At 42.1% G+C, this 19854-nt stretch overlaps 1 protein-coding gene across 11 annotated transcripts in view; it reads right to left on the bottom strand.

Moving 5' to 3' along the window:
- PTPRM (protein tyrosine phosphatase receptor type M) overlaps nt 1–19854 on the bottom strand; it is a 598091-nt gene that overhangs the window by 270459 nt on the left and 307778 nt on the right. The window lies entirely within an intron of this gene.

Raw genomic sequence — 19854 nt, 5'->3', positions numbered from 1 at the left:
AAGGAGCACTAGGAGCCTATGGGAACATGCTCCACCTAAACATGGGAAGAAAAGTCTTTGTTGTGAAGGTGCTGGAGCCCTGAAGCAGGTTGCCCAGAGAGACTGTGGAGTCTCCTTCTCTGGAGAGATTCCAAACCCACCTGGACATTGTGATCCTGGACAACCTGCTTTGGGTGACCCTGCTTTAGCAGAGAGGTTGGACTGGGTGATTTCCAGAGGTCCCTTCCAAACATCACCCTTCTGTGACTCTGTGATTCACAAAATGTTTCTTCCTTTAGACTAAGTAGTCACAAATGATGATTCAAAACATAGTTTTGCTCTTTTAGTAAGCAGAGAGAGAAGGAGAAAGAAAACAAACAAACATCTTTTAAGGGTTTCAGCATCTAGTAATTTTGTTTTCAAAGGATAATAAAAGATTTCCAACATGTAAGCAGCAGTTGATAATCTGTATTCCATTACACAGCACACAGTGTGCTAATGGACTATGGCTTTACCTTTGTCCAGTCCATCCTTTAGAAAAATCAATAAATTCATTATCCAAAATAGTTCAACATGCTAACCTACCCTTATTCAAAGCAACTCTTACTTTAGTACTGGAACAGTGTAGGCAAATTGCTAAGAACCACTCGATCAAAACCTCTATAAGTAATGGTAAGTCATAATACCAACAATAGCTGTGGCAAAAGAGACTCTTCTGCTCTTAACTGAAATCCACTGAATGGCAAGAGAATCAAAACTCTCCTCTTAACCCTCTCAATTTCCCAAATCCTTTATAAATATTGATTATTTTTATTTTGTTTTCTCCCTGTGTGTACAGCCCCATGGTTATTTCTACCTATGTAAATCGGGGTGCTCAGTATTGGGCAGTGGTACTGCCCATCACTTGCAGCTGGGACTGTTGCTACCATGCTGGTATGCAAGTGTAAAGTAACTGTCAGAATTAAGCCAAACAGGATGACAAAGACATTCTCACAGCTGAAGTTCCTTAATCATGAAATAAAGCTTCCCTAGCCTCACCACCCAAGGCATTGGCTACAATTCTATGCTGACATGATAAAACTGAAAAGTGACATTGCATCAGAAAGTCTCCATACTTCTGCACAAAATGAAGCAAGTGAAAAATGAACCCAAAATTTAAACCTCTTGACAACGGTATTGATTCATGTTGATTCCAATGAACACAAAATTTAAACCCCTTGACAACGGTACTGATTCATGTTGATTCCAAAGTCATTTTCTAAAGGTGTAAGTAACATATTTGGGTGTATAATCATAAATTATCTCAACTCTGAACTGTGTATTTGCTGGACAAGCAAAAGACATATTTGATTATAGGTGAGCCCTGGTGGGATCCATACCATATCAGTGATATCTAGCTGCTGAATATAGACTGCAAGTGGCAAGTGAGATTTGGCAGTGCATTAAGCATTTGCATATGTTTAGAATGAAGAGACTGTAAGGCACATCTCTCTCAAGATATGCCAGGGAAGGTTTAGGTTGGATATTAAGAAGAATTTCTTTACTGAAAAAGTGGTCAATCAAAGGAGTGCATTTCTCAGGGAGGTGGTGGAATCACCATCCCTGGTGGTGTTCAAAAGACATGTGGATGTGGCACTCCAGGACATGGTCCAGTGGTCTGGATCTCACTCTTTCAGTTTAAAACCATCATCCCTTCTCCTGTTGCAACAGGCCCTGCTAAAAAGTCTGTCCACAGCTTTCTTACAGGTTCCCTTTAAGTCCTGCAAGACCACAAGAAAGTCTCCTTGGAGCTTTCTCTTCTCCAGGCTGAACAATGTCAACTCTCTCAGCCTGTCCTCACAGCAGAGGGATTCCAACCACCCTCACATCATTGTTGTGACCTTCTCTGGGCCCACTCAGCAGGTTCATGACCTTTTTGTGCTGAGGACTCCAGAGCTGGATGAATAATAGAATAAAAATTAAGGAACAGATAATATACTTGAAACAGGTCGAGATGTGCCATCACTTTTGATAAACAATAAGTGAAAGATAAAGGAGGAGAGAAGAAAACAAAGTCTACCTAATATAGATCTACTTTAAACAAAGCTTTTTCCAGCGACTTAGAATCAGCTACCTTGTATAAATTACATGCAGTATGTTTGTAAAAGCTGTTTGATTTCACAATGTAGTTAGAAAAATCTACTTCTAAAATAATATAGTTATGAAATCAAACAGCTTTTACAAACATGCAATTTGTAAAATGACTGTATTTCATAATATAGCTCTGAAATCCTATAATATATTCTAACAGACTGGAGGAAGGAGAAGATGTTCATCCAAGAAAGACTGCTACAAGATCTCTTCACACTCATGAGGGTCTACTGAGCATTTCTGGACCTGCTCTACAAACTGATGCTTGGTCTCTTCCACAAACCACTCTAATATAGATCAACTTTTTGAAAGGTATGTCAACAGTAATTTCTTGGCAAACATAAAACTTTGCTGATAGATTTTTCATGTATATGGGATAACAACATCCCACTTATGTTGACCCAGTCCAGGGATCTTCCAGTGCCTCATGAAAAAGAAGATCATAGATTCAAAGAATGGTAGGCATCGGAAGGGACCTCCAGAAATCATTGCAGGATTACAGAATGTTGGAGGTTGGAAGGGATCTCCAGAGATCATCGAGTCCAACCCCCCCTGCCAAAGCAGGATCACCTAGAGCAGGTCACCCAGGAACACATTCAGGAAGGTATTGAAAGTCTCCTGAGAAGGAGACTTCACAGCTTGTCTGGGCAGCCTGTTCCACCCTGAAAGAAGTTTTCCCTCATGCTGAGGTGGAATTTCCTGTTCAAAAGATATTCAAATCCTTATAAATAGACTAAGATACTGGTTTTACAGTGAGAAACTGAGCCTGTGTACTCAAGAACACCCTGCAATCCCAGCCGTGTTCCACATATCATCTGTGATACTCAGCTCTCACCCTCAACATGTTCTGCTCCTTTTAGCAGCTCCCAAATATTGCCTACAAAAGAGACAACATACTGGGGCTACTTCTGGGCTACACATGGACTTGCTGGTACATGAATTATAGTTCTCTGCTAAAGGAGCAAATGAAATGAACTGGCACACAGCCAATCTATCAGCATAGATCACAATATCACCAAGGTTGGAAGAGACCTCACAGATCATCAAGTCGAACCCTTTACCACAGAGCTCAAGGCTAGACCATGGCACCAAGTGCCACGTCCAATCCTGCCTTGAACAGCTCCAGGGACGGTGACTCCACCACCTCCCCAGGCAGCCCTGTCTTTCCTCTGCACAGAGAGATTTCAAAATGTGGGAGAAACTTAGTATTTATGCAACATTTCATATGAGCTTGAAAATTTCCAAGAGAGCCATAGTGAGGGAAGGAAAGAAAAAAAGATCTGCATGATATATAGACCCTGTTTTCTTAAAACAAAACTGGGGTAAAATCAGGTTTAAACTTAAACTTGGTTATCCTCCAGAAAATCTGATTATCTTGGATATATTGTAGAGCACACACAAGCCAAAGAGCACTTTATTTCTTCATTTCACCAGTGAACAACTTTTATTCCTACTGAGTGTAAGGGCTTAGTCCCTCTAGACACCACATGCTATTGATCTCACTCCACAAGGCTTTATTCTCTTAATTCAAAGCCTGAGCAGCACTATAGCTGGTCTAAACTGAGCTAACATAAGGCTTTGGAATCTCCAGGGTTTTAAGACTGAGTCCACTACACAGCACTATAAACTGGGGCTGTTTAATCTGGAGAAGACTGAGAGGAGATCTCATCAATGTGTACAAATATCAGAGGGGTAGGCGTCAAGTGGATGGGGCCAATCTATTTTCAGTGGTCCAGAGCAATAAGACAAGGAGCAACACAGAAGGTTTCACCTCAACATGAGGAGGTTCTTTGCAGTGAGGGTGACAGGGCACTGGAACAGGCTGCCTAGAGAGCTTGTGGAGTGTCCTTCTCTGCCTGCATTCCTGTGTGAACTACTCTAGGTGATCCTGCCTTGGCAGAGCAGGGTTGGACTCAATGATCTCTGGAGATCCTTTCCAACCTCCGTCATTCTGTGAAATCAGGGAAGTCTCCTAAATCCTTTGTAGCCTGCTTATGACATGGCTTTCAAATACATGTATTAGACTACTTGGATAATAATTGCACAAAATGTGCTACACATCCACTATTCTGAGATCTTGTGGTGAGCATCATGGAAGAGGGGAGTAAAAAAACCAAAATAACTCTCTCCAGAGAGTTAGCTGTACATGAAGTTGCTTCTTATGACACTCTGTGATTGTTCACAATCACAAATAGAGATCTCCTTTCTTTTAGAGAGGAAGATGCTGTTTCCATTATTTTAACTTTAGAGTAAGGAATGGAGCAAGCATTGATTGGCAGAAAGCTACGCAGATTTGCCCTGCTCCCACCAGAAGTAAAACCATGGTCTCATCCACATCAAACCTAAGTGCTGGATCTTCTAAGCCATCTTTCCTGCTGCAGCAAGCCTGTCAGTAACCAGAAACATGCTGTAATTCCTCTTCTGGCAATCTGAAGAGGCTTAGCTCCTCATCATCTCTACCACAAAGCTCTGTGTTGAGGGAGGTGGAATTACTCGCTATGAGGGTGACTCTGCCAGGATCAGGAATGCCAGTTAGTCCCAGATTGTGTTGGAGGCTTCTCTGATGAAAAAGCCAATCATCAAAATGATCCAATTTAAAAATAACCACCTCAAATCTAGTTTACAGCTATTTAAACTGTAAAGTCAGAATCACTGAGGTGATTGTGCCCCTCTGTGCCACTCTGCTGAGTCCCCATCTGCAGTGTTGGGTCCAACCCTGGAGGCCTCAGTACAAGAGAGACGTGGACCTGTTGGAGTGGGGCCAGAGGAGGCCACAACAATGATTCTAGGGCTAGAACTCCTCTGCTGTGAGGACAAATTGAGAGCTTTGGGTTTGTTTAGCCTGGAGAAGAGAAGGCCCCAGGGAGATCTTGGGAACTTTCTATACTTAAAGGGGCCTATAAGAAAGCTGTGGACAGACTTTTTAGCAATACCTGTTTTGACAGGAAAAGGGGCAATGGTTTTAAACTAAAAGCAGGAGATATAGACTAGAGAGAAGGAAGGGACTGTTTACCCTGAAGGTGGTGAAACAGCAGCTCAAGTTGCCCAAGTCAAGTGGCAGAAGCTCAAACCCTGGAACCATTTGAGGTCAGGTTGTAGAGGGCTGTGAGCAACCTGCTCTAGTTGGAGCCATCCCTGCTGACTGCTGGGATATTGGACTAGATGACCCTGAAAGATCCCTTCCAGCCCAGCCCAGTCTATGATTCTACAATCATGTCTAGAATAAGACTGCCTTCACCTGTCAAAACTTGCATTGAAAACATCTTCTTTCCATCAGAATAGTTTAGAGCGACAAACCTCCTTGCTCAGTATGCAGTGCAGGGAAAGGAAGGCAGTTGGGGTTATCTCAGTTTAAAGAACAAATAAAGTAGCAACCTAAATGCTCAGATTTTTACATCTGTCACTTTGTGGAGGTGTCAGTGCTTAGCAAGGCTCAGAGAACAGCATGTAACTCTTAGCACAAAAAGCATATGACCTAAACTGTTCTTGCTCATGAAATACAATAGTGAAAGCAGATAATAGCTGGTCCTGAACAGGCAATTTCTGTTAGATGCCACATGTTTAACATAATAACACCACATTGTATGCTTCATTCTTGCAACTTTTTGTCCTGCTTTGGCTGAGATAAGATCAATCCTAAATTGCTTTGGATCATTAACTGGGCACCACGAACATATTTTGTGTCCTCTCAGGCATGACTCATTACATGGAACTTTCTTGGCATCAGTAACTCTCTAGCACCTTCATGAGCATACGTGTGTGTGGGGGGACCTGTGCATGTGGCTCCATACCCTGCTGCGAGGCTATTTAGTGATAAAATCTGTTCTAATAAAATATTAATTACAGCTGAAAGGTTGGGTGAGAAATATGAACTCAATTACAGTCTCATATTGTAAACAAAGGGCAGGGTGAAAAAAATCCTTTCGTTAGAGAGGGTCAGGATAATAAAAGAACAAATAGAACATTAGACTCATGCTGAGTGCTCCCTAAAAGGTCACCTGTTATTAATCTTCCTATCAAGCACAGAATTCCCACTGAATTAGGTTAAGATGAAAGATATTTGCTGATAATTTCTTTAACTGATCTAATTTCAAGATTTCTTTATGTGGGATTGGTTTTTTTTTTTCCTTTTGATGTGACTGCAACTTAGCAATTAGAAATCTGTCACAGGGATGTAGCAGTTAGGATGCAAGGTTAGGTCTCAGAAGTGGTCTACAAGATGATCACCTTGTGTGGCATAAAAATAGGCAAGAACTAACAGTTGATTCTGAAAATCTTAGATTCAGACAGATTGGCATGTCTTCTCTGCCAAACTGGTAGCAGATGTGGATCTTGCTATCCTAGAAAGCCAAGTTCCTTGCAAAAAAACACCAGCAGAGATATAGGAATTATTTTAAGACTTCTAAATAAGTACATTTCTGCTCATCTGCTCAATTTACCTGAATGTGGAATCAAGTGAAATAGCAAAGACTTCATAGAATGGGGACACAAGCATGAGCACAAAGTTACTTCAGATCAAGTAATATGGCACTGGAATCCTATGCATAGCAGTAAAGTGTAAGAACTGAGCAGCCTTATAAATTCCTGCAGGCTACAATGTGTCATTGTATCACAAAACAAGATTTTAGTTGTCTGAACTGTGTTTTCTAGTAACAGTGCTTTAGATTTCAACCAATTTTGCTGAAAGTACAGTGATATGTTTTTGGCACCAAGCCAGAAGAGATACTTTCAATGAATTTACATTTATGCTACTTGGAACAATCCAAAAACCATTTCAAAGCTTCTTAATCAGCTTTATGTTCTTTGCTTAATTTCTTTTTAAAAGGAACACAGCAAAGAAAAAGATAAGTTCATAAATAGGAGATAAAAATATCTTAGTGCAGCAAACGAGGTGCTTTTATAAGCCAATATTACACCATTTAACTCATCAGTTTTCAGGTTGCCAAGGCCAATTTAGACAACAACTGGGAAGCATGGAAAAAAATAAGGAATGAAGTCTTTTTGCAGATTAAAAGAAATTAAAGAAAGCAAAACTGTCTGAAATAATTTAGTCTAAAAGAAAATGAACTTAGAGGGGATCTGAAGAAAATATTCATAAGCAAAAGCCACGGCAGAGCTGATTGATCCTTTCCTTTCAATCTGTTGCAGAGGAAGAAAGCAGTGATGCACAATGGTACTGAAGTACAGATCAATGAGGAAGGAACAAAAGGAAATTCCAGGAGTCTGAAGACATGCAAACCAATATGCAACAACCCACGAGAACACACAGCCCATCTCATCAGAACCAGCAGAAGAACTTCCTCACCTTCTGATATTCAAAGAAAGCTCACTGCTGCTTGCAAGTTGGAGGTCTGCTTCTGACTAGGATGGGCTCAGAATCAGACAGTCAAATAATTGATTTGGTTGGAAAAGACCTTTCAGATCATAAAGTCAAATCATTAATACAACACTGCCAAGTCCACCATTAAACCGTATCCCTCAGCACCATGTCCAGAAATCTACAGTGGAATCCAAAGCTGAGGCATAGAAAGTTTCATTTAAACACGAGGAGGATTTTTTCCCTGTGAGGGTGACAGAAGACTGGAACAGGCTGCCCAAGGGGGTCGTGGAGTTTCCCCTCTTTGAAGATATTTAAAACCTGCCTGGACGCACTCCTATGTGATCTGATATCAGTGATCCTTCTCTGGCATGGGGGTTACACTGGATGAGCTTTTGAGGTTCCTTCCAGCCCCTGACATTCTGTGATTCTGTGAAATATAAATCTTAAAAGTGTGAGATTCAAGTACTTTACCACCTGTTTACTAGACTACCTTGTTTTTATTCCACATTGTTCAGAATTGATTGATCTACTGGAATTAAAAAGAGGTGGTCTTCATGCAAGAGGACAAGAGGCAACAGGCACAAATTATCACACAGGAAGTTCCATCTAAAAATAAGGAAAAACTTTGATTCCTTTGGTAGGGCAAATTTTGGGCTCCACGGTTTAAGAGGGACAGGGATCTGCTGGAGAGGGTACAGCAGAGAGCTACGAGGATGATTAGAGGACTGGAGGGCATGGCTTATGAGGAGAGGCTGAGGGACCTGGGGCTGTTTAGTCTGAAAAAGAGAAGACTGAGAGGGGATTTAACCAATGTTTATAAACATCTGAGAGCTAGGGGTCAGGAAAGGGGGGGGGGGGGGACAGGCTCTGCTCACTGCTCCCTGGGAAAGGACAAGGAGCAATGGGTGTAAATTGCAGCACAAGAGGTTCTGCCTCAACACAAGGAGGAATTTCTTCACTGTGAGGGTCACAGAGCACTGGAACAGGCTCCCCAGAGAGGTTGTGGAGTCTCCTTCTCTGGAAACTTTCAAGGCCTGTTTGGATGTGTTCCTTTGTGATCTGTGCTAGATGGTGTGGTCCTGCTATGGCAGGGGGGGTGGATGTGATGATCTCCTTGGGTCCCTTCCAACCCCTAATATCCTGTGATCCTGTGAATCAGCCAGGCTCTTCACAGAATCACAGAAGGGTGGGGACTGGAAGGGACCTCTGGACATCACCTGCTCCAACCCCACTGCTAAAGCAGGGTCACCCGCAGAAGGTTGCCGAGGATCACAATGTCCAGGTGGGTTTGGAATCTCTCCAGAGAAAGAAATTCCACAACCTCTCTGGGCATCTTCTGCCAAGGCTGTTACAGTCACAGAAAAGAAGATCTTTTTCATGCTCAGATGGAACCTTCTGATTTCCAGTTTGTTCTCCCTTCCCCCTTTTCCTGTGATTGTGCACCACTGAAAACAGTTTGGCCCCAACCTCTGGACCATTGCCCTTTAGCTCTTGCTGAGCATTGAGAAGATCCCTCTCAGGCTGCTTATTGTCTGTGAAATGCATTTAAAGCAGGAGAAGAGCTAATGGATTAATGACACAATACTAACACTAAAAGAATGCAATCTTTCCACATCTTAAAAAGCTATGCAGTGGAAGCTCCCCACTGTATTTGGCTGGGGAATTAAGTAAGTGTATTAAAAGGAGTGGTTTCTAAGCAGAGGCAGAATTCTTCTCTTCTCCCCTTTTCAAAGATGCTCTGCAACCTGCTGTTTGTGTGCAGCACAGAAAGAAAAATATTTGCTGAGGCAGCTGAGTGAATACACAAGCCAACTTCAACAGGTTTTTTGATGCCAAGCTTGAAAACTGTTTACTGCTCATTAAAGCATTCACAGAGGAGATGAAGTTTTGCAGCTATTCAGCCAGGGAATACAACTTGGAGCACTGACAGACTAGCTCAAAGATGCATGATGTGGTGATTTGGATGTGGTCTTGTTTGTCCATTTTCTCCTTCTGCCAGATTTTTCTTCCATGGGAAGTTTAGAACCATAGAAACATTGAGGTTGGAAAAGACCTCCAAGATCATCAAGTCCAAACATCAGCTGAATGCTGCCGTGCCCATTAAATCATGTGCTAAAGATTTTAGCACTTCCAGGGATGGTGACTCCACCACCTTCCTGGGCAGCTTGACCACTTTATCAGTAAAGAATTTTTTCCTAATATCCAACTTAAACCTCTCCTTGCAGAGCTTGAGACCATTTCTTGTTATCCTGCTGTTTGTTACTTGAAAAAGAATAACATCCACTTGGTGGAAGCAGGATGTGCCTGTGCTTCAACTGCAATGGAAAAGAAAACTGAGACACAGATGTATTTTCTCCAGCCAGCTCTGCTGTGGGAGAACAGGACCACAGCAAAAATCACCACTACAAAATTCTTGTTTCCCAATGCTATCATCTCTTGCCACAATTTAAATGCAGTGGGTCTTGATCCAGGAATTTGGAAATAGAGATACTGTCTGTGCTCCTTTTCATCCTTTCTTCTCTACTGAAAGGCTGTGCAGGGCACTCTACCCAGCAGTGCAGATGCAAAAAAACTAGCCAGGTTTTGTTGTGTTCTCTCCAGTTTCTCAGGAGTCGTGAGGATAAATATAAGGCTGACCTTCTCCTGTGTCAGGGAAGGTATAACTCTTCCTCCTCCCCACACTGGGAACAGCTCTTGCAGGATTAGATGGCATAAAAACCTTGGCAGGGTGACACTGTGCAGCTCTTCCCACAGCAAATCTGGCTGTAGATAAAAGATTCTGCACAGTTCAGGATTAGCACAACTGTTAAATACAGATGAGATTTTGGCCTTGTGCTTCTACTGCCTGACCAGACTAATCTTGAGAACGGCTTCTGCTTTAGATATGAGAACATGATTAATTCACCCTCCACTGACTTCCCCATGGTACTTTCTCCCTAAACTCAATATTTTCATGTCTTAGACATTCACCCTACTGTTCTCTGAGGCTCTTTAAGGCAAAGGCATTTACACAGCTCCCGACTAAAGAGTTGATGCTTTCAGTTGTAGAGTCCAGTAAGTGACTCGAATGTTTCTTTATGTCACTTAATGTAATCTGGTTGAGCAGATTAGCTTTTACTTAGCAATGCTTTAGAGTCATGATGCTTGTTGCAAATGCCACTGATTTCCTTTCCTACTTAAATGAGCAGAAAGTTTTCATGTTAACACACAGTGAAATGAAAACTCATTCAGCACCCAGGATGGGATATGACACTTTCACTCTGGAGCGCATCTAAAGCCTTTCTCCCTCTTTCCATGCAGTGTTCCTCTGTATTCTTTGGCCTCACTTATTTTTTCTTAATATTGCTCTCTTGTAGCTACCTGAAAGGAGATTGTAATGAGCTGGGAGTTGATCTCTTCTCCCTAGTATCAGGTAATAGAATGAGAGCAAATGGCCTGAAATTGTGCCAGGGGAGGTTTATATTGGATATTAAAACAATACCTTTACCAAATGAGTGGTCATGGATTGAGCCAGGCTGCCCAGGGAGGTGGTGGAGTCACTGTCTCTGAAGGTGTTAAAAAAATGTGCAGGGATGACACTTGGAGACATGGTTCAATGGCCATGGTGGTCTAGGTCAACAGTTGGACTTGAAATTCTTAGAGGTCTTTTCCAATCAAAATAATTCTACAATTCTGCAAAAGAAGCATTCACACCTTGAGTCCTGTGTCCAGTTCTGGGCTCCTCAATTCAAGAGAGATGTTGAGACATTGGAATGTGTCCAGAGAAGAGTGACAAAGCTGGGGAGAGGCCTGGAACCTGTACAGCCCTGTGAGGAGAGGCTGAGAGAACTGGGGTTGTTTAGCCTGGAGAAGAGGAGGCTCAGGGGTGATCTCGTTGCTGTCTACAACTACCTGAAGGGAGGTTGTAGCCAGGTGGGGTTGGTCTCTTCTGCCAGGCAAGCAGCAACAGAACAAGGGGACACAGTCTCAAGTTGTGCCAGGGGAGGTCTAGGCTGGATGTTAGGAGGAAGTCTTTCACCATATGGTGTGATGAACATGTGCTTACATCACGGCCACTGGGTTGGAGCTCTGTGAGGTCCTCAGAAATGCATGATTGGTTTAAATACTTGTGAAAGAAATGAAATGAAAGAAACTGGACCTCAAAAAGCACCCCCCCCAAAAAAAAAACCAAACCCAAACCAACAAACACAAAACCAAACCCAGAACAAACCCAAATCAATCAAACAAACAAAACACCCCCCCCAGTACACTAAAACCCCCAAACAACCAAAAAACCCCACCCAAACCCCACCATATAAAGTATATACTTTGGCTAAAGCATGTAAGGTTGATGTCATCAAGCACTGGAATAGGCTGTCCAGGGAGGTGGTGGAGTTACCATCCCTGAAGGTGCTTAAAAGATGTTTGGATGAGGTGCTCAGGGACATGGCCTGACAGGGAGATGTTAGGTTATGGTTGGACTTGATGTTCTCAAGGTCTTTTCCAACCTCACAGCTCTATGATTCTATGATGTGCAACACAGCCAAGGCTTTGAGACTAAAAGCCCAAGCAGCTGTGGCTTCCACTATGGACCTGTAAGATAGATTTGAGGTCTTATTCAGTCAAATGGGTCAAATGAAGAAGTTGAAGTGACTTCATAATTTTTACTTGAGACATCTCTCTTCAGCATCCAGCGCTCAAGAAATGAGATTCAAATATCCAGGAAAACAAAAGACTGCAGTGAGATGAAAAGCCAAAGTGGAAAACCTAATTTCACACGGGTGTTAAGGATATGGGAAGGGGATATGCATAATTCACAGTAAGATCACCACTGAAAGCTCCCACAGTTGTGGGTGAGATGTGCCTGACAATAGCACAGCTTTACAGGAATTCAGATTGGGTCACTCAGCACTGTGACCACAAACACGAAGGTACTGTGATACACACCAGCAGAAAATGACTTTAAAACATCTCCACATAATCCTGTTCAACAGCCACTAGGGGAAATGCAGCTTACACACACTGCCCCTTCAATCCTTCCACAGCACACAGGAAAATGAAACCAGATCCTGGCTCACTCTGGTGAAGACAGGGCAACAGCATCTCTCATCCCAGGAGTGCTCTAGTTGAACCCAGGCATGTCTAAACTGAAGGCACTTAAAAATCATGGAATTCAGTGATTTACAGCCATGTCCAGAACTCTTTCATTGTGGTCTCTAAACTGAACATTTCTCTCTCTCAAGGCAAGTGCCCAGAAATATACTTGAGCCCCTACACACTCTGTGGGACAGAGAAACACAACTCTTTACAATCCTGGAGGGCTGCTCTGAGATGAAGGTGGGACTGTGCCTCTCCTACTGCCTCTCTGGGGTAGGCAATGAACCCATGATACACTGGGGACATTGTAGTGCTGGACTGATGGTCGAACACAGTGATCTTAAAGGTCTCCTCCAACCAAAACAATTCTATGGTTCTAAAAAGAAATAAAACAACCCAAGCAAAGCAGTGCAGCAAATTGTTCAGTTGTTAATGATAACCAAAGCCCACGAGAAAGTGAGCTATGAAACTGAAAAACAATCTCTTCAGAGACAGGGAATCTTCTGTTCCTTCTTTCATTCTGGGCTTGCTTTATTTATCATGGATTCATTAGTATTAATCACACTGCTAAATGACAGATAGCATTATGTGCTTGGTTCTCAGTGACACAAATTACTGCTTAAAGAAGTCAGGAAATGCTGCTGCTTTTGCCCAGGGACTACGTGAGAAGTCACAGTGAAAGGACCATGGAAGTTTTGGGCACAGGAAACTGCACCATGCACACCCAGGCAACACATACCATAAATTCTACCTCAAGCCACACTAAAAATCCAAGGACAAGTTCTACTGCATAACAAAAAAGAATTACAGCATTTTTACAGCATAAGCAATTAGTGTCCTGTTCCCTCACTGAAGCTGAAATTGACCCTTTCTGCTGTAAATAATGGTACTTGTTGCTATAAAGAAGTGACAATTACAGGAATTAATAAACCCCCTGTCTCTTCTCTATCACAGCCACCCTCCAAACAGTTTACTGGCTGCTTTACAAGTTGTAAAGCTATGATTTGGAAGTACAGTTTGCAGGCAAGATCTGACCCTACAGTGCACAACTCAAGCCTTTATGTGTACAGACCTTTAAAAGATAAAAAGGATGCATGTGGTGGGCAGATTAAAGAATGGGCAATCAGTTCCCTTCATGCTCTTCAGGCCTTGTGGGCTTGCAGTATTAAAGGGCTGTATTTTGAACATGGTATTTCAGCATACTACTGAGTTACTAATGCTACTTGAGCATGTAGAGGAACATCATCTCAAGATAACAATTTCTTTATCATAACCCCTCCAAATAGCTAGACTGTTTAAGCAGGGAGCTCTTGAAAGGCCAAAGTTCAGTGTTTTTATACTGGGAAGCTTTTCAAATCTTTACTAGTTAATGCAGAGTTTTGCTATATGGGAATTTTTTTCTTCCTCATTACTGCATTCCTGTGTAATGTCTCTGGGAAGAGAAGGAAATTCCAGTACCATGAAAGCACTACATTACTTGCTAGGTAGGAAGATATTGCAATGCTTTCATTTGCATGTGCTGTTGCCATGCCTTCGTCCACACAGTGAACACTCCTGTTCTGCAAAGCAACCTTCTCCCATTTCAGACCTGACTTAGCCTGAATTTCTAACCATAGTCATAGAATCATACAATAGTTTGGGTTGGAAGGGACCTTTAAAGGTTATGTAGTCCAACCTCCCTGCAGTCAGCAGGGACAACTGCAACTAGAGCAGGTTGCTCAAAGCCCTGTTCATGTTGACCTGGAATGCTTCCAGAATTGGGGCATCTACCACATCTCTGGGCAACCTGGGACAGGGTTTCACCACCCTCAGTATGAAAATATTCTTTCTTCTCTTTAGTCTAAATCTCCTCTGTTTAGTTTAAACTCATCATCCCTTGGCCAGTCACAATGAGCTCTGCTTAAAAGACTGTCCACATTTTTCTTTATAGGGTCTTCAAAGAAAGGTAGCAGTAAGGTCTTGGAGCCTTCTCCAGGCTGAACAACCCAAACTGTTCTTTCACTTTAGGTTGGAAAAAGAAAGTATCAAATGTTTGTGGTGTCAATGAGAGCAGGAAGGGTGGTTGAACAGGGCACTAAATGGCTGGGAGGGTTTAGTGGGATAACACAGGTTAGCTGAATTTTTCACTGTCATAGGAGAAATAGATCACAAGGCCTGGGTGGCATTGCCTTCCAGAAGGACTCTGAGGTGCTGGAGTATGTACAGAGAAGGACAACAGAGATGATGAAGGATCTGGATAAGGAATCTTATGAGGAACAACTAGAGAAATTGAGATTGTTTAGTCTGGAGAAAAGGAAGCTGAGAGGAGACCTTCTCACACTCTATAACTGCCTGAAAGGAAGTTGTCCTGAGCTGGTGGTTGGTCTCTTCTCCTAGTATCAAGTAATAGTAAGAGAGGAAATGGTCAAATGTTCCACCAAGGGAAGTCTAGGTTGGATAATAGCAAAAATTCCTTTACTAAATCAGTGGTCAAGCACTGGAACAGCCTACCCAGGGAGGTGGTGGAGATCTGTGCTTGGAGGTGTTTGAAAAATGTGTAGACATGGCACTTCAGGACGTGGCTTGATGGCCAGGGTGGTGTTAGGTCTGTGGTTGGACTTGGTTATTTTAAAGGAATTTTCCAACTGAGACAATTCTTTGATCCTGTGATTCTCCCTAATCCTTGCTTTTTTTTTCACCCAGTGTGCTGCTCCCAGAGGAGCACCTACCACCAAGTGATTCCAGTGTTGTCTTTGGGATGTTTGCTGATGCAGTGCTTTGAGTCTGTGGCATGGAATAGCAGTGGCCACATTCTGCAAGTGAGATAAAACAGAAGTGGAAACACTCAACCTTTATCATGACAAGACTGAACAAAAATCTATGCCATGGAGAAAACTTGCTTCTCCCCACTGAAGCTCAAAGCTTGCAGGAAAACTTTGCCAGAGGTCACAAGAACCTTTTATATGGGAGTGTAAACAACCTAAAACTCAATCTAACATAGACAAATATATAAACAACACTAAACATACAGAGACACTGAGCATTATATTTTTCATCTCTATGGATGAGCCAGAGCTTTGGAATACATTAGCATTCATTAGTTAAACTGTATGGAAGTGGCCAATTTATGTACAAGTTGGCCCCAAAGGCTTTTAAGCTTTAGGCTAACTAACCCTGAGGAAATAAAAGGTAGAATGATAGCTCCTTAGAAGAGCAAGTCCATTAATGGATGTTAAAAAGCCCTCACAGGAAAAAAGATATTTACATTTACATAGCAGTGAAGATCTCCTTTGCAGGTGTCAGAGATCAGCAGTTTCATAGGTCGTTATTCATCATAAAATCATTTGGTTGGAAAAAGTCTTTTAGATCATCAAGTCCAACCATTAACCCAGCACTGACAAGTCCACTACTAAACCACATCCCTCAGCATCATACCTGCAAATCAATAGCTTTGAAATCCCCACCCCCCCAGGGGTGGGGAATCCACCACCACTCTGGACAGCCTGTTCCAGGGCTTGACAATTTCTTTAGAGAAGAAATTATTCCTCATGCCCAACCTAATGCAACCTGAGGCCATTCCTTCTTGTCCTATCACTTGTTCCTTGGGAGGAGAAAAACAGACCCCCAACTCACTACAACCTTTTTAACAGGAAGCTATAGAAAGTAAGAAGGTCTCCCTTTAGCATCCTTTCCCCCAGACTAAATAACCCCAGTTCCCTCAGCTGTTCCTTGTAAGATTTGTTCTGCACACCCTTCACTAGCTTTGGTGCCCTTCTCTGGACATGCTCCAGCATCTCAATGTCCTCTGTATGATTTTTATGCAAATTATTTACTGACACATACACAAATCCTTGAAAACCTCCCCCAAAGCAGAGAACATCCACAGGAAGAAATATATTATGCAATTTCCACAGAGCCAATAGCTTAAATTAAAATAAAGCAAACCTTGCAAAGGACAATCATTCCAAAAATCAAAATAGCTTAGCCAGCTGTTAGAGATGGGTGCACATTCATCATTACTGAATGCATTCCTGCTTTAAACATATATAATTCTGAAATAATCTCCTTGAAATAAACACAGCCACAGCCCTGAAACAAGCTGGCCCATAAATTGAAGACAAAGCAGACAGTCCTTGTTGTATTAAAATTCTGACAAAAGACATTTTAATCATGTCCAGTCTTCTGAATTCTAAAAGAACCTGGGATGCCGTTTGGCCTTCTTGATTGATGTGCACTTTATCACTGCAAACAGAGCTTCCTGAATGCTTCTGTCAAGTCTGCTTTTTGAATCAACACTGAAACAATGAGCATTGCCCCTGCTGGTTTTTTGTTGCAGTGGCTGCATGTGAAAAATCACAGAATCTCATGCCTGCCAAACCTGGTGCCTTGTTTTTCCTCCCCCTGCCCCTCTCAACCTTACCCCCAATCCTGAGAAAGAATAGAGGTGCAGCCAAGAGGTTAAGAAGGAAGGTTAGTGGCAGCGAGGTTAAGGAGCTGTGGCTAGGTCTGAAGACAAAGGCAGAGTGAGAAACAAAATGGAGAATGTTATCTAATGTTGACTTCTTGTTCCCAGAGCTCTCAGCGAGACTGATGAGGGAAGGAGACACAACCATTGTTTTCCTTTTCATAGCCAATTATCTACTTTCTCTCACCAAAACATTCTAGCCTGCTTCAAACTAGCACATGGGGATGGAAGTGAGCTCTGGAGATCATCTAGTCCAACCCTCCTGCTAAAGCAGGGGCAACCACAGCAGTTAACTCAGGACCACCATGTCCAGGTAGCTTTGGAATCTTTTCAGGAGACTCCACAGCTCCTCTGGGCAGCCTGCTCCGGGGCTCTAGCAGCCTCATGGCAAAGAAGTTTTTCCTTACATTTAGACAGAACCTTCTGGGTTCCAGTTTTTGCCCTTGTCTTGTCCTGTCACCGGGCAGCACTGAAAAGCATCTGGCCCCATCCTTTTGACCCTTGCCCTTTAGCTCTTGCTGAGCACTGGGAAGACCTCTTCTCAGTCTGCTCTTCTCCAGGCTAAACAGCCTCAGGTCTTTCAGCCTTTCCTCCTCACAGAGATTCTCCAGTCCCCTCAGCAGCTTGTGTTGGACTCTTTCCTGTAGTTCCGTGCCCCTCTTGAAATGGGGTGCCCAGAACTGGACATGGACTACAGATGTGGCTTTACTGGGGCAAAATAGAAAGGAAGGAGGACCTCTCTTGACAATCTGCTGGTAATGCTGTTCTTATAACAAGAGACCATTGGTCTTCTTGGTCACAAGAGCACACTGAAACCTCTTGGTGAAGTTGTCCACCAGCATTCTTAGATCATTCTCCGCAGAGCTGCTTTCCAACAGGTCAACCCCTAACCTCTAGTGATACATAGATTGTTCCTCCCTAGATATAATGAGGTATAGAATGTCATTCTTTTTTTCACCTCTAGTGATACATAGATTATTCCTCCTTAGATATGATGAGGTATAGAATGTGATTCTTTTTTTCACCTCTAGTGATACATAGATTGTTCCTCCCTAGATATGATGAGGCATAGAATGTAATTCTTTTTTTCATACTTAAGTAGAGAAAAGCAATTTAATCTGAGGAAAAAAGCTGGAATTCTGAACTACCTCCCTGCTTAGCTTTGTGGACTTGAGTGGTAGAATTTGTGCTCTCCTTATCCATCTCAGGAATTTAAGATTTTTATGTGACATGGCTGATGTGTGGATCGATAAAACAACACCAATCATTTACACTGCAAGTTTAGTGCAGCTTCAGAGATCTGCATTAACCCAGCCAGCAGTTGTAGCCCAATCAATAGACAAGGCATCTTGCTTAGTGCTCTGCATAAATGAAGTATGACTAAACTCCCAACACCTGAGGAATACAGATTACAATGATAAAATCCATATGCAGAAGGTGTTCTGTCAGCTATGCTGGAGAGCTTGATGTTAAAAGTATTAAATTCTTGCTTTAATTATCACTCTCTGCCTCACTCAGTATTTACACTGTGAGTTTGCACTCAGCAATCGTTTGATTTTAAGACCTGTTGCAAAGGACCTCGGTTAATTTGCTGCTATGTGTTCATCTGTCAGCTTCATGTTACTTTAAATCTCTCTTTCTATTTCCCTAACCACTCATCACCTTATTTGGCACACTTTAATCTCCTAACTAGCTCCTTTTCCTTGTCAGTGAAGTTTCTGATGTGTCACTGCTGCTAGAGAAGTCGATCATCTTTAGCTCCTGATACAGATAAAAGGAATGAAGCTGTTGTGGTTTTTTTATTAATGGTCTAATATGTTGTGTTTATACTACCCCAACTGGCATTATTTTAATCCAGATGCTTGAATTCAGAAGGACTATAATATTGTTCTGTGAAATAAAGCAAGATAAGTATCATTCTGTTTCTAATTTAATCTTCTACATTGTTTTCATTAAAGCTGCTTTAATCACTTTTTTTTTGCCTCAGCTGACTCACATTGCCCCAGTATGTTACATTTTCTATTTCAAAAGTCTGAATGACCCAAAGGGTGGCATTTTCTAACTGTAGACCTACATTAGATACAATATATACTGCAAGAATATGCAGTACAGTGACAAGACTTAATTATCTAAACCATTGAATATTCTGAAGAAACTCAAAGAACAGTTATTTTCATTCACACATCAGTGGCTATTACCAGATCTGCATTTCACAGAATCATAGAATGGGTTGGGTTGGAAAGGATCTCAAACACCATCTAGTTCCAACCCTTTGCTACCAGACCAGGTAGATCAAGGCTCCATTCACCCTGGCTTGGAACACTTTCACAACTTCTCTGGGTGTTTGTTCCAGTGCCTCACCAATCTCATAGTGAAGAATTTATTCCTAATGTCTGATCTTAATCCAGTTTCTTCCAGTTTGAAGCCATTACCTCTCATCCTGTTGCTCCATGTGTCTGTCAAATGTCTCTTTCTGGCTCACCTGTATCGCCCTTCAAATAATGGAAGGTTGCTATAAGGTCTCCCTAGAGCCTTCTATTTTCCAGGCTGAGCAACCCCACCTCTCTCAGCCCGTCTTCACAGGTGAGGTGTTTCAAAGAAAATCTAGACTAAATCCCTAAAAACCTTAGTATTGTGATGAAAACAGTTGATAGTCATGCACTATAGGTGGAAACTTATCAGCAAGAGAATTAACCTATTTTTGATGATACATCATTAGCCACAAGGAAAAAACATTCTAATCTCTGAAAAAGACAAACCCAAACTTGTACTTTTCTTATCTGTATTTTCATTGGTTCAGAATATTGACCTCATTGTTGGCTGTCACTCAAAATAATCTAACCATTCCTATGTTTTCTTCAGTGAAAAAGCCTCTTTTATTCTAAGCAACCAAGGACTTACACAT

This window comes from Pogoniulus pusillus, chromosome 10 (genome assembly GCF_015220805.1).
Source record: "Pogoniulus pusillus isolate bPogPus1 chromosome 10, bPogPus1.pri, whole genome shotgun sequence".
Classification (NCBI taxonomy): domain Eukaryota; kingdom Metazoa; phylum Chordata; class Aves; order Piciformes; family Lybiidae; genus Pogoniulus; species Pogoniulus pusillus.
Note: the sequence above shows the minus strand (reverse complement) of the source record. Positions and strands in the feature narration are given on the sequence as shown.